The following is a 26,168-nucleotide window of genomic DNA, read 5'->3' as shown; positions in this document are numbered from 1 at the left end:
ATCTTCGACAAAACGGGAAAAAATATACAGCGGAAAAAAGACAGTCTCTTCAATAAATGGTACTGGGAAAACTGGACAGCGATATGTAGAAGAATGAAACTCGACCATTCTCTCACACCGTATACAAAGATAAACTCGAAATGGATAAAAGACCTCAACGTGAGACAGGAATCCATCAGAATCCTAGAGGAGAACATAGGCAGTAACCTCTTCAATATCAGCCACAGCAACTTCTTTCAAGATATGTCTTCAAAGGCCAAGGTAACAAAAGCAAAAATGAACTTTTGGGACTTCATCAAGATCAAAAGCTTCTGCACAGCAAAGGAAACAGTCAACAAAACAAAGAGGCAACCCACGGAATGGGAGAAGATATTTCCAAATGACAGTACAGACAAAAGGTTGATATCCAGGATCTATAAAGAACTCCTCAAACTCAACACACAAGCATAACAGATAATCATATCAAAAAAATGGACAGAACATATGAACAGACACTTCTCCAATGAAGACACACAAATGGCTATCAGACACATGAAAAAATGTTCATCATCACTAGCCATCAGGGAGATTCAAATTAAAGCCACATTGAGATACCACCTGACTCCAGTTAGAATGGCCAAAATTAGCAAGACAGGAAACAACATGTGTTGGAGAGGATGTGGAGAAAGGGGAACCCTCTTACACTGTTGGTGGGAATGCAAGTTAGTGCAGCCACTTTGGAAAACAGTGTGGAGATTCCTCAAGAAATTAAAAATAGAGCTTCCTTATGACACTGCTGGGTATTTACCCCAAAGATACAGATGTAGTGAAAAGAAGAGCCATCTGTACCCCAATGTTTATTGCAGCAATGGCCATAGTCGCCAAACTGTGGAAAGAACCAAGATGCCCTTCAACGGACGAATGGATAAGGAACATATGGTCCATATGCACGATGGAGTATTATGCCTCCATCAGAAAGGATGAATACCCAACTTTTGTAGCAACATGGACGGGACTGGAAGAGATTATGCTGAGTGAAATAAGTCAAGCAGAGAGAATCAAGTATCATATGGTTTCACTTATTTGTGGAGCATAACAAATAACATGGGGAGATGGAAAGGAGAGGGAGTTGAGGGAAATTGGAAGGGGAGATGAACCATGAGAGACTATGGACTCTGAACAACAACCTGAGGGTATTGAAGGGGCAGGGGGTGAGAGGTTGGGGAACCAGGTGGTGGGTAATAGGGAGGGCACGTATTGCATGGAGCACTGGGTGTGGTGCCAAAACAATGAATACTGTTACGCTGAAAAGAAATAAAAAAAATAATACCCATCAAACATTTAATTCATCCCCTCTTCCATCTGCCCTCCAGCAACTCTCTGTGTTCTCTATAGTTAAGACTCTGTTTTACAGTATGCCTCTTTGTTTTTGCCCCCTTATGACCATCAGTTTTAGTTCTTAAATTCCACATATGAGTGAAATCATATGGTATTGGTCTTTCTCTGACTCATTTTACTTAGCATAATATATTTAGCTCCATCCATGTTATTGCAAATGACAAGATTTCATTCTTTTTATGGCTAACTAATATTCCAATGTACATGTATACCACCTTTTCTCTATCTATCACTTCTCTATCCATCAGTCGATGGACATTTGGGCTTTCCCATAATTGGGCTTTTATTGATAATGATGCTATAAACATCAGAGTGCCTGTGCCCCTTTGAATCAGTATTTTTGTATCCTTTGAGTAAACACCTAATAGTGCAAGTGCCAGGTTGTAGGACAGTTCTAGTTTTAACTTTTTTTTAAAAAAAGATTTTATTTATTTATTTGACTGACTGAGATCACAGGTAGGCAGAGAGGCAGGCAGAGAGAGAGGAGGAAATAGGCTCCCTGCTGAGCAGAGAGCCTGATGTGGGGCTTAATCCCAGGATCCTGGGATCATGACCTGATCTGAAGGCAGAGGCATTAACCCACTGAGCCACCCAGGCGCCCATAGTTTTAACTTTTTCTTTTTTTCTTTTTTGTAAATTTATTTATTTTTTCAGCGTAACAGTATTCATTGTTTTTGCACAACACCCAGTGCTCCATGCAAAACGTGCCCTCCCTATTACCCACCACCTGTTCCCCCAACCTCCCACCCCCAACCCTTCAAAACCCTCAGGTTGTTTTTCAGAGTCCATAGTCTCTTATGGTTCGCCTCCCCTTCCAATTTTTTTTTATAAACATATAATGTATTTTTATCCCCAAGGGTACTGGTCTGTGAATCGCCAGGTTTACACCCTTCACAGCACTCACCATAGCACATACCCTCCCCAATGTCCATAACCCTCTCCCCCTCTCCCATCCCCACCTCCCCCCAGCAACCCCCAGTTTGTTTTGTGAGATTAAGAGTCATTTATAGTTTGTCTCCCTCCCAATCCCATCTTGTTTTACTTATTCTTCTCCTATCCCCCTAACCCCCCATGATAGGACTGGCGGAGAAGTGAATCTAAAACGACGGGAAGATAGTTTTAACTTTTTGAGGAAACTTCATACTGTTCTCTACAGTGGCTGCACCAGTTTGCATTCCTACCAACAGTGTAAGAGGGTTGTCCTTTCTCCACATCCTTGCCAACACGTGCTGCTTCTGTGTTGTTAATTTTAGCTATTCTGACAGATACAAGGTGCTATCTCATTGTAGTTTTGATTCATTGCAGTATTGATTCATATTTGATTCATGATGATGAGTGATGTTCAGTATCTTTTCATGTGTTTGTTGGTCATCTGAATGTCTTCTTTGGAAGAATGTCTGTTCATGTCTTCTGCTTATTTTTTAACCAGGTTATTTGTTTCTTGGATGTTGAGTTTGATAAGTTCTTTATATATTTTGGATACTAACCCTTTATTAGATATGTCATTTGCAAATATCTTCTCCCATTCCAAAGGCTGCCTTTTAGTTTTGTTGATTATTTCCTTTGCTGTGTAGAAACTTTTTATCTTGATGAAGTCCCAATAGTTCATTTTTGCTTTTGTTTCCTTTGCTTCTGGAGATGTATCTAGTAAGAAGTTGTTATGGCCAATGTCAAAAAGGTTACCGCTTGTGTTGTCCTCTAGGACTTTGATGATTTCCTGTCTCATATTCAGGTGTTTCATCCATTTTTAATTTATTTTATACAATGGACTACTACTCAGCCAAATAAATAAATAAATAAGATCTTGCCATCTTGTCATCTGCAAGAACACAGATGGACCCTGAGGGTGTTATGCTAAATAAGTCAGACAGAGAAAGATAAATACCATATAACTTCACTTATATGTGGAACCTAAAGAACAAACAAACAAACAAATGAACAAAAAAAGAGACTCAAATACAGAGCACTGATAGTTACCAGAGGGGATGGAGTAGGAGACAGGTGAAACAGGTTAAAGGGAGTAAGAGATACAAACTTCTAAGTTATAAAATAAATGCCACAAAGATTAAAAGTACAGTATTGGGAATATAGTCAATAATATTGTAATAACACTTTATGGTGACAGATGATGACTACACTTACCATGTTGAGCACTGAGTAATATATAGAATTGTGCAATCACCACACTGTATACCTTAAATAAAGGTAATGTATGTCAACTACACTTCAATAATAAATTTAAAAATAGATTAAAAAAATAGACATTCAGAGTGAATGTCTGCTAAAATTGAAAATTTAAACAAGAGCCTGAATTTTATAACATAATAGCCCAAAACACCAGGATACAACTGAAAATCATTTGTTATATAACCAGGTACAACTCGACCTAAATAAGAAAAGATAATCAAAAGTTGCCTAAATGAGATGGCATCTTTTGGGATTATCTGGTCAGAGAAAATACTTAGTATAATTTCAATTAAAAAAAAAAAAACCAAAAATGTTAAATACTGTTCATTTGAATAAGGACTTTCCTTTAAAAAAGAAAAAAATCAATGACTCAACCATAAAATAATTTCAAATATCTGTATTTTTGAAAAAACTAAAAGAAACAACAAAAAAAGATCTCTACAAATTACAAAAGACTGGGTTCTTATATACTTTTCTCCAGATAAACCATATGTTCCTGCCAAAAAATTTTAAATGAAAAACAACAATTTAAATTGTTCAGTGAGAGTCTGTCATCTTCCTCAATGAGCAAAGAGCTGATGTCTCTAAGTTCCGGAAAATGTCTTGTATGACTCTTGAAAGAAAGTCAGAGTGACTTCAAAACTTATGCTCATTCTACTACCTTAAACTGAAATATGGAAAACACACTAAAATCCTCAAATTCACAAAATAAGTAAGTGTATCTTCATACTTTATCATTTTAATAAAAATTGGGAAATGTATTTATTTTGATATTAAAACAAATATTTATTATGGCATATGATACAAAATTCTCATGAATTTGATAATATGAAAGTTGTGACCTTAAAGTTGGTTGTTTGATTCCTATTATGGCCCTAGGACATTTGTATTATCCTTTGTTTTTGGAATATTTAGTTGTGAAATTTTAAGACCACTACGCCAAAATTTTTTTATTTTTTGACATAGATTTAGGGACTGCCTACTTTCATATAGTACATTGGCTTCTCCCCTGAATAAGTGTGATAGCTTGATATAGTTACACTGATAAAAACATAAAAGTGAAATATTGCATATTACTTAACTACCATATTTATAAAAAGATCACTGGACAATCTTAACTGCCTAGATACTAAATAGGATGACAAATACACTTATTTCCACTTCAATTCCATTGCAAAATGGAAGAGATTTGAAAGACCTAAAAAAAAAAAAATTCCAGGATCTTTGAAAATGATCTACAACCTCCAATTTTTCATAAAAATCTAAAGCTCTAGGAATATTTTTCTGTGTCACTATGTGGCATGTATCCTTGATTATACTCTACTAACTGCCTAAGGGATATTTTACTCATGTTCCAAAAGAGTCAATGGATTTATTGGCAAAATTGCTTAATTCTACCCTTCCTGGTCAAGTTTATCTTGGGGTAATTATATTTTGACTGTCCTAAATCTGAGCCACTATGCTTTCAGTCAGACTTGATGCTCTTCCTGGATGATGGAATCGATCTGGTGCTATGCTGTGTGCATTGCAGAGCAGATGCCACATTTTGCCTTGGAGTACAATACAGTCAAAGGTGCAGTGATTCCTATATATCCACTTAACAAACTTTGTGCAATCATTGGAAATAAAAGACACCACTCAAAGAATGTTTACTCAAATGAAATAAATGGTGTATTAGAAAAATGCAAAGACAGCCATGGGAAATTTAATCAGGTTTTTTTTTTTTTTGTGACCATCACTTTTACTCATTGATTTATTTACTGATGAAATAATTATTGAATGCCTGTATGTAGCACACAGACCTGAAATTAAAAATAAAAGTGTGCATAATCAACTTCCAAAATTTATAGTCTAAGAAGGAAAACAAACATATTCAACGTAAATACAAAGCAAAAGGTTATAAAGTAGGTAAATTTCTATTCTATCATGTAAGAACATAAATTTTGAGTGAAGAGAAAAAAAAAAGGCAATTCACTTTTATACAGAGAACTATTTCCTAACGTTATCTGACTCCATGTAAATTTCCTGATCTCTCCCTGGAGATTTTCATAGTCTCTAAGTTCAAATTTTTTTCATGTTATACAATAAAGTAGTAGTTTAAATAAATACCTAAAATTTCTGTGTTAAGAATATTCACAATATAGAGGTAACCGCTTAATGAGATGAATTGGGTCCCCAAAACCCATATGTTGAAGTCCTCACTCCAGTACCTCAGAATGTGACTTTAACTTGGAAATGGGGTCACTAAAGATGTGATTAGTTAAGATGAGGTCATACTGGAACAGGGTGGGCTCCTAATTGAATATGACTGTCTTTTTATATAAAGCAGAAATTTGGACATAGGCACACAGGGAGCATGCTGTGTGAACATCAAGGTAGAAATTGGGATGATACACCTATAAGCCAAAGAACACCAAAGACTGTTGGCAAACCAACAGAAGCTAGGGGAGAGGTATGGAACGATTCTCCTTTACAGCTCTCAAAAGGAACCAACCCTAAGGACATCTTGATCTCAGACTTCCAGACTCTAGCACTGTGAGAACATGAATTTCTTTTAGGCCTCCTAGTTTACGTTACTTTGTTAGGGCAACCCTAAGAAACTGTTATAATTCTTAAAATATTTATAACATAGGGGGCGCCAGGGTGGCTCAGTTGGTTAAGCATCTGCTCAGGTCATGATCCCAGGGTCCTGGGATTAGAGCACAAATTGGGCTCCCTACTCAGTGGGGAGTCTGCTTCTCCCTCTCCCTCTGCCCCTTCTCTCCACTACTGTGCATAGTACTCTCTCTCTCTCTCTCTCAAATAAATAAAACCTTAAAGAGAAATTTAAAAAAAAAATAAGACAAATTTTGACATGTTGCCCTTTACAATGCAATAGTATATTATTTTTTAATTATATAGCAAAAGAAAGGACTTACTGATAAATTTCAACATAGGATTTTTATGTATTTTACCAAGTTTTGTATTAGAAACTAAAATATATATGAAGTGTATACTAAAATTGAGGTTGAAAGAAGTTACATTTTTGAGACTGACATTTAAAATTCTTGAATTTTACACTCAAGGAAGAAATGGACCATGAACGTACTTGCTTTGTCCTAATTGTCATACCTACTCTACCATTATGCTCAGAGCCCCTCAATCTATTTCAAAAAGTTTCCTTATATATTTATTTTTAACACAGAAATTAAAGCAAATGTGGTTCACTGAAAATTCTAAAGCATTATTTGGAGGAATTAAAGGAATATACCATATTTGTGGTTTGGAGAGCTGAACTTATAACTGTGTTTGGTCTGATTTTATGATATTGACAGAAGAATGAATTAACAGACTGATGGAACAGAGTAGAAGTTATTGTCCCATACCAATTTTTGATTTTACCAAGTATTCCTATTTTGATATGTCAATACAGATCTTCTATTTTTCTGGAGAGTTTTCTTGGACTGTAGTCTTAAATATCATATTGGGTTCCACTGCATTATCTTTTTCAGAAACTCAAGTTGTTAAGATATTCTTTGCCTGTCTTCTATTTCAATCACTTTCTTTCTGGCTTTTAAATTTTTCTTTAATCCCCATTTCTATTCTCTTGGTTTATTTGTCCACTTTGCTTGACTGCCCCTTACTAAATTTTTATTTTAATCCATATCCCCTTTAATTTGGTCTAGTCTTAAAAATATTTTTATCTTCTCTTTTAAGTCTCGCTTGAATTCCGTCAACTCTCATTTTTTGTACATTTCTGTTCTTAGATTTTATTTCTGGTTAAAGATTTTTCCCTTTGTTTATATGTATGTATATATTTTGCAGGTACCCAAATATTGGTTTGAAGATATGTGATTCAGTCTGGAATGTTATGATAGAGGGGTTTTTTGAATAAATAATTTTCTGAGGAGATGTGGTTTTTATTTTCTGGTTTCCCCTGACAGTAGCTTTATATAGGTTCATGTTGCTATGTCTCTGCAACTAATGAACAGGGTTGAAGTCTGAGAGTGAAAGAAAAAGATACCAATTTGGAAACTCATTCTTCGTGAGTGTGATTAAATGTAGTTTCTTTAGTGGACAGTGTCTTAGGGAGGTTGCTGGGGAAAGAACCTGGTTTCTTTTATTTTTTTAGAATCCTAAATTTTCTCCCCTTGCTTCCTTTTCAACATTCAGTCACTAAATGCCATTTCTTTCTTTTTACCACTCTTTCCCCGTGAAATGTTGCTTTACTTATACTGCTTCTTCAAGTCTCATATCTGAAGTCCCTTTGCAACAGTCACTATCTTAATATACAGAATCTTTTTTAGCACTTTCACACTTCGGGTGGACTTTTTTTTGAACGGGAGGATTTTAGCTTACTGTGCAAGGGTTTCTGCAAGAGCTCAAAAAAATCTTGACTAGAAATTTTTATTTTCATAGTTAAAAAAAATATTCTCGACTTCTAATCATGATGAAGTCATGGAAAATTATGAATTTACTTTTTCTTATTTATCTGTAGGGTTTAGGGAATATTAGTGAAAGAATAAGATTTAGGCAGCCACCATTCACCAATACCTTGACTACCAATGTTATTTTTTAAATTACATAGTATTCCTTTTTTTTTTTTTTAAGAGTTTATTTATTTGACAGAGAGGGAGAGAGAGCACAAGCAGGGGGAGTGGCATGCAGAAGGAAAGGGAGAAGCAGGCTCCCCACTGAGCAAAGAGCATGATATGGGGCTTGATCCCAGGACCCTGGGATCATGACCTGAGCCCAAGGCAGATGATTAACTGACTGAGTCACCCTGGTGTCTCTATGCAGTATTCCTAACTAGAGAATGTATCCCTTATAAGGTGTATTTTGTTGCTGGCAACAGAAATCAGGAGCAATAACAGCTTTAAAAGATTTTGTGTTTTGAGAGGCCTGAAGGCAGGTGTCCACTTTGAGGACTGTGTAATGGTGACCATTACACCATTATCCCAGGATCCTTCACTTTTTTTCCTACATATCCATCATGAGTCTGTGGCTTCCATTCCCAAGGCTGCCTCAATGTTGCAAGATGCTGAAGACTCAGCTACCACTTTCATGTTCCAAACAGAAAGAAGGAAAATGAATGGAGGGTGAAATGGAGGCACTCTGCCAGAGGACTCAGCTCCCTTTAAATGAGTACTCCAAAAAGCCTGCCCGGTAACTCCTTGTTTATGTCGTCTTAGTTACCCCCACCTGCAGGAAAGATGAGAAAATGTGTTTCGTTAGGCACCTTTCTGACCCCAATAAAGGCACTGTTCTCGTAAGGAGAAAGGTAAATAGGTATCTTATAGGTGCTGGAAGTTTCTGCCACAGGAAATAAAAGTCCTTGTTTATATAATATGGGTGGCTTGGCTTTTCTCCATTCCTAATATATTTCTATGTCTAGGCATCCATTACCTTAAATGATTATGCATTTGAAGTGAATAATAGTCAGAATATATTTAGTTCAGCTAACTCATTTTAAATCTGTACATGCATTAACCATATTTTATACTAATATGTGTTAGCTCAACTTTTATAATCTAAAGGTATTAACTCAGCAAAATATGGCAAGTTAAAAAAAATCTTATAAATTTGAACAACTCCTTTAGCTGGAGAAGTCAAATCATTGTAAATTTTTCTGTTATGCATACATTTGAATAGTCTTTGATATTAAATAACTATATTTTAAATCTAATAGCTCTAATAATAGTTTTGATATATGTCTTTCTACTTGAATCATTCAATATTTTACCACTGACTAAAAATTTCTGGTTAGCAGTATAACTGTCATTTAGCTTCTAGCTTCAGAGTTAGAAATTTATTTATTTGATTAATACTGAACTTTTACTACTCTGAAGAGCTTAAGGCAGTGAATGGCTAAGTCACACCTTACAAAGGCAAAAAGAGGCAAGGCAATAAATAGAGTGTAGAATATGGGAGAAGGCAGATGGTGACAACTTCAAGCCCAGGTAACACTCTAGGGAGTGTCCTCTAAGAGTGATGCATTAGGAAAAGAAAAAGGTTCCCCGCACTTCCCCCTTAATGGGTGCTTTAGTAATTTGTAAGGAGTAAAATTACCTCTTCTCCAATTTTATTTTTTAGATTCTCAAATTACTGCATATACTTTCCAAATTTTCTCTCACCCTATTTTACAAAAACACATATTCATGCATTTATACAAAAGGAGCATATAATTTAAATGGTTTCTACATATCCTGAAGCTTATCCCAATGTCCCAAGTTGAGAATCAGTGACTTAAAATTTGAGTTTTTCACTTAGATAGAAGGGAAAGGGAGGATATTGTTCCAGGCAGATTAGGTAGATGAGCAATGGTTTCAAGCTGCCATACCTTCAAGTTACAGTATTTAGGGACTACCAATAATTTTACATTTATCATAAAATATTAACATGTTTATAAGTCAGTATAAAATGACTGACTTAATAATTTTTTAGAATCACAATGAACACCATAATGAGTAAATAAAGCCTGTATCAGTCTCCTCTTTTGTCATAACAAAATATCAGAGATGAGGTGGCTTAAACAACAGAAATCCATTAGTTCTAGCTGAGATCTCTAGGGAGAGAGTTTAGAAAAGAGAACAAAAGCTTAGGACAGAGACTTGGAAGAAAGCCACAATTTAAAGTTCAGTAAAAGCTGCTAAGGACACTTAGAAGGAATTGTGAGACAGAGAGGAGGAAAAGCCCAGGGACTTGTGTGTTTCAAAGTAGGAAGAAACAATGGGGACAACTGCTAAGAATCAGGTAAGTTGAAGTTTAAAATTTGACAAATAAAGTTAGCCAAACAGAGTGAACGAGAGCCGTTTCAGCTGAAGACTGTTGATTGGAACCAAACTGGAGGGGGTAGAAGAATTACTGGGACACGATAGACACTGGAGAGAACAGGAGGTCCAGGGACCTACTGCCACTAACTGGATGCTTAACTGGAAACTCTTAGAGCTGTTAAAAGGAAGGAAGGAAGGAAGGAGGGAAAGAAGGAAGGAAGGAAGGAAGGAAAGGAAGGAAGGAATGAATTTATTTTTTTTAATGAATTTGAAACTCAGAACATCCAAATTTATATAACTAGAAATCAAACAACAATGCTTATTTCTTTTTTTTTTTCTGGTGCCATCAAGATTTATAATGACATTTCAGGGTTTATACACTGAGTAGTTTTTTATTACCTAAACAAAAGAACTGAAATTGAAATCCTATGTATTTTATCAGGGCATTAGAGCACAATTCTCAAACACTTTTATTCTAACAAGAGTGAAATTTCATTTGGCCAGGGAAAAAGTCAAACAGATATTGAAAACAGGTAAGCAAAAGTACAAGAAATTTTGAAAAAAAATCTACTGTATTGTGGAACTAAAAGGAATAACTAGTAGATAAATGTAAATTATATTGTAATAAATTGTTTATAGATCCACCCAGGATTTTTTAATTTTTAGCTTTCTTTAGTTTATTTAAGTAATCTTTATACTCAATTCGGGGCTCAAACTCACAACCCCAAGATCAAGAGTCACATGCTGTTCTGTAAAAATAATGAAATGTTGGAAGACTAGTTTAGTAGAACAGCCCACTATGATGTATGAGAGCAGTTTTGAACACCAAGTGCAAGCTATAATACTTTATTATTCATGTTTCTCCAAACTCATATTAATATGTGAAACAGTATTCTGGAGTTAGGCACCATAAATGGCTCAATTTCCACTGAGACCAGGACAAAAGGAAATAAATAGATAGAAGAAAACATATAATGAGAATCCTCTGTTAAATGAATTGTTGCACGTGTCCCACCAATGTCTGTGAACAAATCAAGTGCGAGTCATAAGAATGAGATAATAAAATCATTATAGGATCAATTTCCTTAAAGAGTTTAAGGAAACGGGGAAACATGCTCTACTGGAAGAGTGAAATGCAGACCTACAAATAGGCAAGAAAGTATTTGCGTGTTTTTGACTCCCTCTGAGTTTCACTACATTCAGACATGGGAGAAAATGAGAAGAAAAAAAATATAGTTTTGTTGAAGAGGACTCGGAGAAATAGTTATGTTCTAATGAAAAACTTTCTGAATGATGCCTCATATAACCAGACTCTGAACAATTCTAAAAGTTTACATGCTTGGTGCCGATGGACAACTTTCACAATGTCTGTAAACAACTCTTATTCCAGACCAACATCTCCCTGCTGTGGAGTGGCTAGTGAGCAAATACAAGCTGTCAAATCACACCTTGGAGGCACATCGCACATACAGAGCAGCATGGGTCTGCGTGCTGGCTGATTCATGTGCACAGCACACCATTTTCCAATAGTCGAACTTCAATTTAAAAAGCGGGACTTGGGAAACCAAATCTATTTGGTAAATAAAATACAACTTTTCTCAAACTACCTTTCTCTTTTTATTCTCTTTTAAGTGTCATAAAGAAAACTCAAATACCAAGTGATTATTTACGAAAGAGAAAACCTGAAGTAGAGAAATAGTGTATGTTAAGCATTTGTACCTTAAGTGGTCAGGGGAAGGAGAAGTACAGGTCTCGTAGGGAAGACAATGACAAAGATTGTGCTCTCTATTCTAGGGATATTTGTTTAAAGACGTAATCTTTGGAAAAGTAGGTATAAAACAACAAAAAACAAGGCATAAGTGAAATACAGAATCCTGTCACCCATGATGTTTACATAGAATGGCAACCAAAAAAAATAGTTGACATATTATATTCAGAAAGGTTTTGAGGTTCATCATTGTATATCATTTGGCTATATTATCCCCTTAAAGGAAAAACAAATAAAAAACATTGGCATATTTCAAAAGTGGGACCTGGTATATCTCTTAACTCTGGACGAATTCTACCTTTAACTACTAACAGGAAGGATGTCCCACCATAACTTAAAAATGATTTAGAAACAGTCAACAAGTCAAGCCGAGAGAGTCAAGTATCATATGGTCTCACTTATTTGTGGAGCATAACAAATAACATGGAGGACATGGGGAGATGGAGAGGAGAGGGAGTTGAGGGAAACTGGAAGGGGAGATGAACAATGAGAGACTATGGACTCTGAAAAACAACCAGAGGGTTATGAAGGGGCGGCAGGGGGGTGGGGGGGGTGGGAGGTTGAGGAATCAGGTGGTGGGTAATAGGGAGGGCACGTACTGCATGGAGCACTGGGTGTGATGCCAAAACAATGAACACTGTTATGCTGTAAATAAACAAATAAAAATTAAAAAAAAAGAAACAGTCAACAAATGATATATTTCTAAGTTCATCACTGTTTTAGTATCATTGAAAAGTATCTGCCAAACCTGAGGATACATTGATACTTTGGTCATGACTGATCTAAATTATTTTATTTGTATGGAAGTGGAAATGTTAGGCTACTATTGCGAGAACCAGGTCAATAGCATCACTATTCACTAGTCAGTGCATTGTCCAAATAACATCCAGCTGCTTCAGTCCCTCCTTTAAGGTGGGGAATTGCTCTTCCTTAGAAATGTCCTGAGCCTCAGAGCTGGCTTTGCTTTCACACGTTGGGCAAATAACTTGGGGGTTGCCCACAGCTCCCCAACAGGTTATTTGTGAGCTAGATCAGAAAACACGGAAGAGGCAAGACTGGGACCTGTGGTGCTCCACTCCTCCCTGGGCAGACCCATTCTACTCTCTGGTTTTGATGAGGACTATTAGGCTGATGGCTTCAAGATCTGGATCATCAGCACATTTTTCTCTCTTGAGCTTTACATACACAATTTGAAGAACAAATTCTCTCTCTCTCTCTCTGTGTGTGTATATATATATATATATATATATATATGTATATATATACATATATTTTATATATGTTATATATATTTATATATGTTATATATAATACATATGTATATTATATAAAATATATATACATATATACATATATTTTTATATATGTATATATATACATATATTTTTATATATGTATATATATACATATATTTTTATATATGTATATATATACACATATATTTTTATATATGTATATATATACATATATTTTTATATATGTATATATATACATATATATAAAAAATAAAATATGTTCAAAACAGAAATTATTTTATCATTACCCTTTCCTACCCCATACCCTATCAACAAAACCCATTCACTTCCTTTCCTCTTCTCTCCAGCATATTAGTGTTATTCTAGGTTATTAATTTGATGTACCTAGACTACATAGATTATTCAACTGATCTCCTCATTTGTATTTTCTAGTCCATTCTTACTCTGTCCAATTAATTTCTTACATAATGGATATGACAATCTTTAAAAAATTAAAAATAAATAAATCTGATTATGTTTACTCTCTCTAAAATGCTTCAAGTTTTTCTCATTACTTACAGGATAAAATATGATTTTCTTAATAGGGCTTATATAGTCCCTTGGGATATAACCCCTGATTAATTCTCATTTCTTGATACCCCTCCCTGCCATGCAACAGTCCAGCCGTCTCATGTACCTTCAATCTTCCAAAGGCCCTGGGCTTTAGCACAGGCTGTTCCCCTTGCTTAGTAGACTCTTTTCCATCCACACCTGTCATCAATCACGTCCTGTTTCTCTGCACACTTCCCTTCACTTTTGAAGTCTTTCTTGGAATCCACACCACCCAGTACTACTCCCATAACAGCACCTTCCATGCTCTATTAGATGTCTGATTATCTTTACTTCAGCCTTCATTAGCTATACCTCTTACTAAGGTCAGTGGGAACAATGAGTATGTCTACCTTAAACCCCTTAATACCCCCATATTTAAGCACAATGTCTCAGATGCAATATGTGCTCAATAAATGTGATCATAAAAATGATATTTAAACAAAATCTCTTGACTAGAATTATAGAGAGGGTAGGTATTTCAGGAAATAATGTATATGAAAAGAGTTCTCTCTATAACCCTTTAAAGACTGGCCAAATTAAGCAATCCACTTATATTCATTATGACAGAAAAAAATGAGACCTTACTCATTTAGGCTTAGCATGAAAAAATCAGGACTAAATGGGGAAAAATTATGGTATGATGTTAAAATGAACGCAGCTGTATTGGCTTTAACTACTATATTCCCAACTACACTAACAAGCTCCTGTACAGCTGCTAAGGAACGTGGTCTGAAACAAATACATGCTTTCAAGATGGCATGTAAATTATAAACATGTGGGTGTTTCTAAAAGTGTTTCAAAATCAACCATTCACCTAAGTATTTTAAACATTCCTCTTGCAATTTAGCTCAAGATGCAATTTAGAACAATTTTGGGAAAGATTTGTTAAGTAAAAATAATTTTCAATTAGCCCCCTTTTCCAAATTATAAGCTTTCAATTTATAATATTAGCTGTCCTAATAAATGAGATTTAAATACCTTTAAAATTAGAAAGTCAGTCCTTGGTCCTGGGTGATGTAAGGTGCTAAAATGTAAACATATGATTTTTAAAAAGTATTATCCCATGGATACAGGGGGAAAGAAAATGCCCTCCTCAAAAGAAAATGATAGCTTTTGGAAAGCTGCACGGAGACATTAACTTGTGAGTCATCACCTTAATCCAGCAAGGTGAGTCAGGAGACAGCTCTAGTCATGGACCACACCTGGACTGGCTCTGAGAATATTCACGCACCTTTTGCTAAGAATGTCATAGAGCAGTGATTCCCAAGGCGGAGCATGTGTGTAGAGATTGGAGAAGGAGCTGGCAGGCCCCCTGTGAAGAACATTTCAGAACAGCATAAATCAATGTTTACTTTGACAATGAAGTCAAAGTAATTTGGTTTTATATTTGAGGTGTGGGTTCTTATGTTTGCAAGGTCAAATTTTATCACACAATATTTCCTATGGTTTTCCTAAAGCACCTTTTATTTATACAATTTAATCATTTTAAATATCATATGTATACATCTAACATGTAAGTTTCTGTGTATACAGATTTGACATAAATATTCTGCATCAAAGATGAAGCTTTGAAAGTATGGTATGTTTTAATAAATTTACTCTCCTCTTTATCACAATCATTTCACAGAAAAAAATATGATCCAGAATCCAGTTTTAGGTTTTAAGAATTTGAGAAATGCTATCATTTTCATCCCTACATATTTTATAGAATTAGATCTTTAAAAAACCCCAAAACTAATGAGGAAACATTTTGTGTGTAAAGACCTTCAGAAAAAGAGATCCACAAACCTCTTTCAATAATGCATTCCTGAAAAAAAATACCTAAAAACTTTTGCCTGAGGAAACTATTTTCTATAATAACATAAATTCCTCAGATAGCAGCAAAAGCCCATTTCCTGCTGTTAGCTCTCAATAGGAAGGAGATGAATAATTTTTCTTCGTATCTTTGAACAATGTTTAAATTATTCTCCAATCTTCTCTGTTTCACACTAAATAATTCCTTACTCCCTGAGCACTTCTTCATGGGTGTTACTTGAAATTATCGTTGTTGATCTCTATTGCACTCACTTCAGAGTCTATGAGTTATAGAAACCTAGACTCAAAAATTTAATAAGAGTAAAACTCAGATTTCACATTTTTCATAGTCTTATTTGTAGATTCCAATCTTCTAGTTAAAAAAAAAATAGGAGAAAGAAAGTGGGAAAATAGCAACACAACATCCTGGAACTTATTTTCTAAGGTTGCACGTGTTTTCTGTCATCTTCATCTGACCTATAAACCTCCCCTTAGTCCCACGTTCATTCCCTCCTTTTCCAGAAAAGTGCAATGTTTTATACATTGGAACCTCTGAACTCTATTAATATCATTGTGAAATAGGGCCCCATGAGACTGTTTAAATAAAATTAGAGCATAAAAGCCTTTTGCTAAGTTAGGACAGGATCTGTTGTAGAGAACAATACTGATTTCTCCAGTGGACAGAGGAGAATAGTTTTAATTGGATCCGTGATGTGACCTTTGTGTCCCATGGAGATTTATAATACTTAGTTAGATAAAATTTACCTAACTCAAAGGATTTGCTTAGGAGATGTGAATTCCCTCCTAGTTTTATTGAGAAATAATTTATGTGCTTCACTGTATAAGTCTAAGACATACAACATGATGATTTGATTTACATGTATTGTGAAATGATTGCCAAAATAGATTCAGCTAATATCCATCTTCTCATATAGATAGAATAAAAAGAAAAAAAAAGAAAAAATGTTCTCCTTATGAGAATTCAGGATTTACTCTCTTAATTTTCCTCTATATTATACAACAGTGTTAGATACACTGATCATACTGTACATTATATCCGTGGTACTTACTTATCTTGTAACTGGAAGTTTGTACTTTTTGACTACCTGCTTCTAACTTTCCCTCTGCCTACTCCTTGCTTCAGGCAACCAACTCTTTTTCTATGAGCGTTGTGGGCTTTTTTGTTGTTGTTATTGTTTTAGATTCCATGTGTGAGAACATACAGTACTTACCTTTCTCTCTCTGACTTATTTTACTTAGCATTAGGTCCTTGAGTTTCATCCATGTTACAGTAAATGGTAGAATTTCCTTGTTTTTTTTAATAGTTGAAGAATATGCCTCTGTGTGTGTGTGTGTGAGTGCCTGTGTATACACACACAAACATACCACAACTCCTTTATCCATTCACCCAATTAACAGGTCGTTTCCATGTCTTGGCTATTATAAATAATGCTGGTATGAAAATGGGGGTGCATGAATGTTTCCAAGTTAATGTTTTTGTTACCTTTGGATACAGTTCCATAAATGGAATTGCTGGCCCATTGGGGTCTTTCATGGTTCCATATGTAAATTTTAGGAGTGTTTTTTCTAAATAAAAAATGCCACTGGAATCTAATGTAGTCTTTCTTGGTCTTTGAGGTACAGGACAGGGGGTGCTTCAGCTTTACCCCCATATTCTAAGATTCTCTCAGTGGTGTCTTGTTCTTGAATAAATGTTAGTTCTTCTTCTTGTGAGGGGGAAAAGTCAGGAATGACCTATGTTGCCCTCTTGGTGACATCACTCTAACTGATTTTTTTAAGTTCCTTAGAATGAACCGGGTTGTTAGAACAGTATATCTTAGTCACATTGTTGACTATGGGACTTACATTTTATTGTTTGATCAGGAGCTCCTTCAGACCTGTGAAGAACGAGCTAGGCATTCTCAGTATGAACTTATTCATAGGTATACTGAATCACCCAAGAGCCTCATTACTTGATGGATTTAATTATAACACTGCATAAGTTGACATAATGTATTTCTTCCAATACTGAAAACGGTTTATCTTCCTTAGTGAAAGAGTACATTGCATGGGTAAGCATATTGCATGGAGACCTCTGGCGTTAGATTTCCTGAGCTGGAATCTTTCATCCTCCACATATCATCTCTGTGTCCTTGGACAAGTTAAATTCACATGGCTCACTACTCTCATATGTAAAATGGAGACATATTGCTTTTTCAGTGGTTGCTACAAAGACTGGATAAGTTAATACTTAATCACCTAGCTAGTTTCTACAACATAGTAAGTGTTCACTAAATTATAAATATAATAATCATTATCATTTAAATTTGTGATTTTTTTTTTACATATTCAAGAGTTTCATGTCAATCCTGGTCTTTCCTCATACTTTAATAGTGATAATCACTTAAAGTCAGGTTAAAAGCTAAGCTATATGCAAAAAAGTACTGAAAGTACTGAGTAACTTGAAACCATGTAACTAGAGAGAATAAGGCTAGACTAATATCCAAAATTTGACAACATAATTTTCTCTTTAAAATGTTTAAACAAAGAGACAAAAGCTTTAATGGAAAAGTAACTTTATGAAATCTTTAGTCCCAAATTTGAGAATAGGCACTAAAATCTCTTATAAGGAGAGGGATAAATAGAGAAGTAGGAATAAAAAAGGACAATACTCTGGTCCCATTTTTCCTTCTCAACTCCTAGAGAAAATGCCAAGTAGTTTTTTTCCTCAGTAGTTTGAATTCTAGGAAAAGAAGTTCATATAAGAACATGTAGTCTCCAAATGAACTCTGGAAGCACTGGACAGATAACATAGACCCAGATTACTCCATTATTTACCATTAGACAGGCTTTGGAGTTAAAAAAAAAATGTTCTTTCTTGGGCAAATATTCCTGAGGATAAATCTTCTCACCCTTCCCTGATTTTACTCATACGGCTACTCCAGTTGGCACTTAACTGCATCAGTATGGATGCTAATTTTTTTAAAGATTTTATTTATTTATTTGACAGAGACTGACAGTGAGAGAGGGAACACAAGTGGGTGGAGTGGGAGAGGGAGAAGCAGGCTTCCTGTGGAGCAGGGAGTCCAAGGCAGGGCTCTATCCCAGGACCTTGAGATCATGACCTGAGCCGAAGGCAGACACTTAATGACTGAGCCACCCAGGTGCCCCATGAATGGTAATTTTAATATAAGTGAGGAGTGGGGTTAATTCTACATATTTCTATGGAGCTAATTCTGTGAGGGAAGCATTAGCTAGACAATGCAAGAGATAATAGGATGAGAACATTTTTGCCATCAAGGAATAAATATTTTAATGAAGATGAAAGAGATGGCATACAAGGTAGGTTCAATAAATTCTTTACCTCCTGGTAAGACATGAGACATAAAAAGTCAAAAGATTCATGGTCCATTCTGGCTTTGCAACAGGAATTGCGAATGACCACTTGCAGATATACTTATCCGGCAAGCACAATGTTTTAAATTTTTTAAATATGTTGTAATATTTTTAAACCATGAATTTTCACATAAAAATTCATGTTTCTAGATTCTCTTTAATGTTTGGAAGTTCTGGGGCACCTGGGTGGCTCAGGTGTTGAGGGTCTGCCTTCGGTCATGACCCCAGGCTCCTGGGGCACCGGGCTCCCTGCTCAGCGGGAAGCCTGCTTCTCCCTCTCCCACTCCCTCTGCTTGTGTTCTCTCTCTCGCTGTGTCTCTCTCTGTCAAATAAATAAAAAATCTTAAAAAAAAAAAAAGTTTGGAAGTTCTGGAAAGACTGGCATTCATAATTTAGAGCAACTGCTGACGGGAGGCTACTGAGAGCCAAGGCATGTGCTCTGTAGGTCACCAAAGGCCAGATCCTCCAGTACCTCCAAATGCATTAAGGAGACCTGAGTCCTGTAAGCATTTAAAATTAAGGTTTTGTTGTACATGGTGTTACTTCAAAACATTTAATACCTCTCTTTGCCCTATACCTAATTTTATAAACTGGGAGCAACTGGTATTTAATATGCTTTAAGAGAAAGCAACACTATTGCATGTGAAACTATTCTAGTATATGGAAATACATAACAGAGAAGCCAAAAAAAGTTGAAATGCTTCAAGGAGGAAGCATTTAAGGTATATTTAGAAAAACAGGTAATATTTACTGACTGGGAAAATGATGGGAGGGAAGCATTCCAGGTGTAAGCAAAGGAATGAAGGAAGAATATTTGGGTCGATTTTAAGGAACACAAGTTTTCCTTTTTAACAAACATGGGATTTATTTGAGGAATAGCAAGAATATGGAATTCCATGTGGCTCTCTACTCCCAGCTCCAGTACAATGGATCACCAACCATCCTTCCTTGCCAGAGCTGTTGCCAGAAAATGGGACCCACATGATAAATCAAGGAAATGAAGTCTATTGGAATCTGGATAAAGAGTAAAATCAAGCTTAATCAAGGTCCTCCTCTGGTCCTGAGGAGAACCTGGAAATTGGAGCCAAGAGTCCATGGATAAAAATTCAGGAAAATGATGAAACTGGAGAAAATAAGTCCGTAGAGACCCTAAAGAAGAAAAACCAAATACGCTTTGCAGGTAGCTAGGAGCGCCTAAGTATCTTTGTTCCCACAGAGAACTAGGGCCTCTTAGAGGGCAACTGTAGGCCAAGGATTCTCTATGCCTTAAACTGGGAACCTGTTGATCACTGTAGCTAAGAAGCCCAGGGTACAGAGCACCTTCCTTTGGGGCTTCCAGAGAGCCAGCCCTCGGAACAGGAGACTGCTGTCCACTCTCAAGGTAGTCCCTGCCTACATGAGCCTGAATGATCTAAAGTCATGTAAGTTATGAATGTGTAGAGCAAAATAACATGTCAGGAAACCTACCAAGTTAGAGAAGAAAAAGAAACGGAACACCAGATCAAGCTGCAACCGTTGAAAAGAATTGTTAAGGAAGCAGCTGATGATTTGGATAAAACAGTAATGAACACTAACAAAATTACAAATGTGGCACAAACAACAGTCAAAAGAAAAAAAATGGATAAATTAAAAATTATTATTAAATTTGAAAATCTACCAGTTGACAAAAGGAGATGACCATTACCCTTGAGAATCCAACCAGTAGCTCTGTAAGACCATGGAAAATCTCACAACACAGATACAATACAATAAAGAAGATGGAAAACAGGAGAAGAGAGTTGGAGGGCCAAACTGGGAGATACAATATGCAGGTAACAGGAATTCTTTTGGCAACATGTGGATAATAAGAATTCTAGAAGGGGAAAAAGAACAAGGAGAGACAGGAATTATGAAAAACAAATCATAACAAATCCCATTCAATGACAAAATAGTGAGTCTATAGTTTAAAACAAAATACTCAGAATAAGGGGCATAGCATAAGGAATATAGTTAATGATACTGTAACAGCGATGTACAGTCACAGACAGAAGCTATACTTGTGAGCATAACCTAATGTATAAACTTATATCACTATGTTGTACACCTGAAACTAATATAACATTATGTGTCAGCTGTACTCAACAACAAAAAATACCCAGAGAAATCATGTTAAAATTTCTAAACAAACTCCTAATTTAAATAATGCAGGAATTGCTCTATGTATGACTTTGTTAATTACATTATTTAATTTTTGCACTTATTTTCTTTACTATTATGTAACTATCCATTTCTAAAAGTTAAACTCTCTTACTGTAATTTTATTTTTAGATCATTTTGTGTTTCTGATATATGCTTAGTTGCTATATTGTTGGTGCACAGAAGTTTAATTTTTATTAGTTTTTAAAGATTTTATTTACTTGATATATATACAGAGAGAGAAAGAGAGAGAGAGTGAGTACAAGCAAGTAGGGAGGAGGGGCAGAGGGAGAGGGAGAAGCAGGCTCCCTGCTGAACAGGGAGACTGATGTGGGACTCGATCCCAGGACCCTGGGATGATGAGCTGAGCTGGGATGATGACCTGAGCAGAAGGCAGACACTTAACTGACTGAGCCACCCAGGCATCCTGGGTGTTAACATTTTAAATGGCATCTTAATTGGCAGCATGAGAATGCATTTAGAGTTCATGAGCTGGGATCACAAGTCAAATAAGCTCCCTGCTATCGGAGACGTCGGAGGCACATTTTCATGATGGTCACAAATACCTAAATTATTTTTTTTAGCATGCAAATGATAATGGATGAACATGTACTGATGGTGTCATTGTTTACATTTGTCCTGGAAAGGGGTGGGAAAAAGAAAGAAGAAAAGAGGAATAAAGCAAAACAAAAATTACCTACAAAACTATGATTTTATAAAAGCATATAAGATGAAAAATTGTTTTCATGTAAAATATTCTTTTTTAATTTATTTATTTTTAAGAAAGAGAGAGAGTATGAACACAAGCAGGGGGTGGGGCAGACAGAGAAGCAGACTTGCCACTGATTCTCCTCAGCAGGGGGCCTGATGCTCAGACCCTGGAATTGTGATCTTAACCAACTGAGCCATCCAGGCACCCAAATATTCTATTTATCTTAAATATATGTATTTAAATAAATGTGGACATTTTAGAATACGCATGAATATTATTTTATATGTTAAGATTGTTAATACTCCTTCATTGGTCATTTAATGCAAAGTAATCCATATCAAAACTGTAGCATCCCTTTTTTATGGAAATGTATATGCTTATTTTACAATTCAGACAAAAATGCAAAAGGATCTAGAATATCTAACACCACTTTGAAAAAGAAGAGAGTTGGAGGCCTACCTGACTTCAAAATTATAAAACTGTAATAAAACAGTATGGTTTTGGCAACAGGGTAGACAAACAATAGAACAGAATGGAGAGTCCAGTAATAATCCAATAAGACCAATACATATATGGTCAATTGACTTTTAACACAGATGCCAAGGTAATTCAGTGGGAAAAAAAAGAAAGATGTATACATGTTGTCATTTCAATAAGTGATATTGGAACAACTGGATGACCATATACCAAAAAAATGCACTTTGATTCATAGTTATCACCAATAAAAACCATATCTTAAATGGATAACAGAGTTAAATATAAAACATAAAACTATAAAACTTCTGGAACAAAACAGGAAAATCTGTGGCCTTCAGTATAACAAATATTTTATATATAAATACTAAAAGAATGATCCCTAGAATAAAAACTTGATAAATCATACCTCATCAAAATTAAGAACTCTTGTTCTTTGAGAAAAAAACAACTGTTTTTTAAGTAATCTCTATGCCCAACATGGAGCTCAAACTCACAACCCTGTGTTTAAGAGTCATATGCTCTATGCACTGAGCCAGCCAAGTGCCCCACAGAACTCCTCAAACAAATGAAACTATAGTCCAGAAATTGTGAGACAATTTTCGTAATCCACATATCTGGTAAAGGACGTGTATCCAGAATATATAAAGACTTTTCAGAATAATAAGAAAACAACCCAATAACAAAAACTAGGCCTCTTGCCTAATATAACAAATTTAGTATATTTTGGACCAAGGATTTAAACATAGATCTGATTAATTCTGACAAAAGATTTGAATAGACATCACAGAAGATTTACAGATAGCAAATAAGCACTTGGAAAGAATGTTCAGCATCATTAGTCAGTAGGGAAATGCAAACTGAAAGCACGATGAGATAGCACATATCCACTAGAACATCCTGAAAACAAAACCTGACATAAGAAGCATTTGTGAGGCTGTGGAAAACCTGGTCCACATCTCATTCACTGCTCTTGATAATGTAAAATACTCTGACTGCTTTGGAAAAACGTTTAGAAATTTTAAAAATTAAGTACATGCCCACCATCAGACCCAGTCATTCTACTCAGGTATTTGAGTGTGAAGAATGAAAGCATAAGTCTACACAAAGACTTGTATTCAAATTCTCATTTGTAAACGACTTATTTATAATAGTCAAAAACTGAGTATAACCCAAATGTCCATCACAGATTACTGGATAAACAGATTGCATTACTGTATACTATTCAGCACTAAGTGACATGAACGAATGATATGTGAAAGAATATAAATAAATCTAAAACAGTTAATGCTAAGTGAAGAACTCAGACAAAAAAGAGTATGTGTTGGGGCTCCTGGGTGGCTCAGTGGGTTAAGCCTCTGCCTTCGGCTCAGGTCATGATCTCAGGCTCCTGGGATCGAGTCCCGCATCGGGCTTTCTGCTCAGAAAGAAGCCTACTTCCCCACCCCCTCTCTGCCTGCCTCTCTGCCTACCTGTGATCTCTCTCTGTGTTTAATAAGTAAATAAAATATTTTTTTTAAAAAAAGAGTATGTGTTATGTGATTCCATTCATATAACATCCTAAAAGATGCAAATTAATCCAGAGGGACAGAAAGCAGGGTAGGGAGGAAAGAGGGATCATAAAAATGGTATAAAGAAACTTTTAGGTTATAGGATATAGCAATTATCTTGATTGTAGTGATGGTTTCATGGTGTATACACATGCAAAATTTTTCAAATTATATACTTTAAATATATGCAGTTTGCTGTTTGTCAAGTATACTGCAATAAAGATATTAAAAAGTAAATATAAGAGGTGTGATATGGTTGGGGGAACAGGTGGTGGGTAATAGGGAGGGCACGTTTTGCATGGAGCACTGGGTGTTGTGCAAAAACAATGAATACTGTTATGCTGAAAAAAATAAATAAAATGGGAAAAAAAAAAGAGGTGTGATATGGACCCAGTATGAACTATTATGTAAGTATGACTATATGGCTTAACATGCAAAAAAACAATGAATGGAAGGTCTATGGAGAGTGGATAGTGACTGTCTTAGGCAGATAAAATTTCAGATAATCTTCACTATTTTCCTCATACTTTAATACATACTTCATTATTTTCAAAATATATACATTTGTATAATCTCAAAAATAATGCTAAATTCATTGTGAAGAATTTTGAGTGATGAAATTAAGTTGATTTTTTTAAAAAATTATTTATTTATTAGAGAGAGAGAGAGAGAATGAGTCGGGGAGGGGCAGAGGGACAAGCAGACTCCCCAGTGAGCAGGGAGCCCAACACAGGATTCCAATCCCAGGACCCTGAGATCATGACCTAAGCCAAAGCCAGACGCTTAACTGACTGAGCTACTTAGATGCCCCTTAAGTTGATTATTAAGAACTACACTTATTACATATCTGTTTGGGGCAGGAATTAATCACATATTATTTAATGTAATTGACTCTAATCATTACAATCACTAGAAAAAGAATTACTAACCCCACTTTTCTGGTGAAAAGTGAGACATTTTGCCTAACATAACAAAACTGGTATATTTTGGACTTAGATTTTAAATATATATCTGTTTGATTTTGAAAACGTGCTCTTTTCATTATTCATTATTTCATTCCTTTAGGAAAGGTACTACCATATAACAACAATTAACAATAACTTATTATCATCAATAATAAACGTTATATGCCAAACTTTTTCTAAATGCTTGAATGAGCTAATGCATCTAATCCTCCCAACAAGACTATAGTAAGTGCTAAAATTATCCACATTCTAGATGAGGAAACCAAGGCAGAGGAGTTAAATGTCTTGACCACAAATCTTCAACTAATGGTGCAGCAAACTGTGCATGGCAAGAGCATCTATTTTGTTAGGTATTAGAGAGGTTGTAAAAATCTTAGAGCAGAGACAATCATGATCCAAACTATACCCTAGGAGTGTTAATCTGATTTTTTTTAAAAGATTTTATTTATTTATTTGACAGACAGAGATCACAAGTAGGCAGAGAGGCAGGCAGAGAGAGAGGAGGAAGCAGGCTCCCTAGTGAGCAGAGAGCTGATGCGGGGCTCGATCCCAGGACCCTGAGATCATGACCTGAGCAGAAGGCAGAGGCTTTAACCCACTGAGCCACCCAGGTGCCCCGAAGTGTTAATCTGATTTTGATACCAGATGGTACAAAGGGAAGAGCGACAGAAAGTGAGGCTCTGTCTCACTTTCTGGACATCTTAGGTCCTTCTCTCATGCTCACACTTATGAGGAATTCCTGTTTCCTTCCTACTGCTTGAGGCAAATTCTGTGAGGCACTGTTAACATAACTGTAATAGGAGAAGCATTTATTGGGTGGTGCTCTCCAGAAGCATACAGATTTGGGGATCCCCTTAGAGAAAATAGGAATGCGAGGACCATAGTTTTCTCAGAGGAAGTCTTGAAGCTCAGATATCAAGGTTGCAGGTCTCAGGGAAGAGCCCAGTAGAGGCTTGGTTAGCCTGTGGGGTGAGCAGAAAAGACCCAGTACTCCACCTGTCTGGCACCTCCCCCAGTGCTCCACGTAGTGATCTATCAATGGGAAAGAAGGAGTGGGTAAGCATCTTGCCTTAGTCAACCACAACAGAACAGGCATGTGGCATTTGCAGAGCCATATAACTCATTTCCTTTCTAAAATTTTGTAAAGTGCATGTTACTGTTCCACTTTGAC

Source organism: Meles meles, chromosome 5 (assembly GCF_922984935.1).
Source record: "Meles meles chromosome 5, mMelMel3.1 paternal haplotype, whole genome shotgun sequence".
NCBI classification, from domain to species: Eukaryota; Metazoa; Chordata; class Mammalia; order Carnivora; family Mustelidae; genus Meles; species Meles meles.
This window is presented reverse-complemented; position numbering follows the sequence as displayed.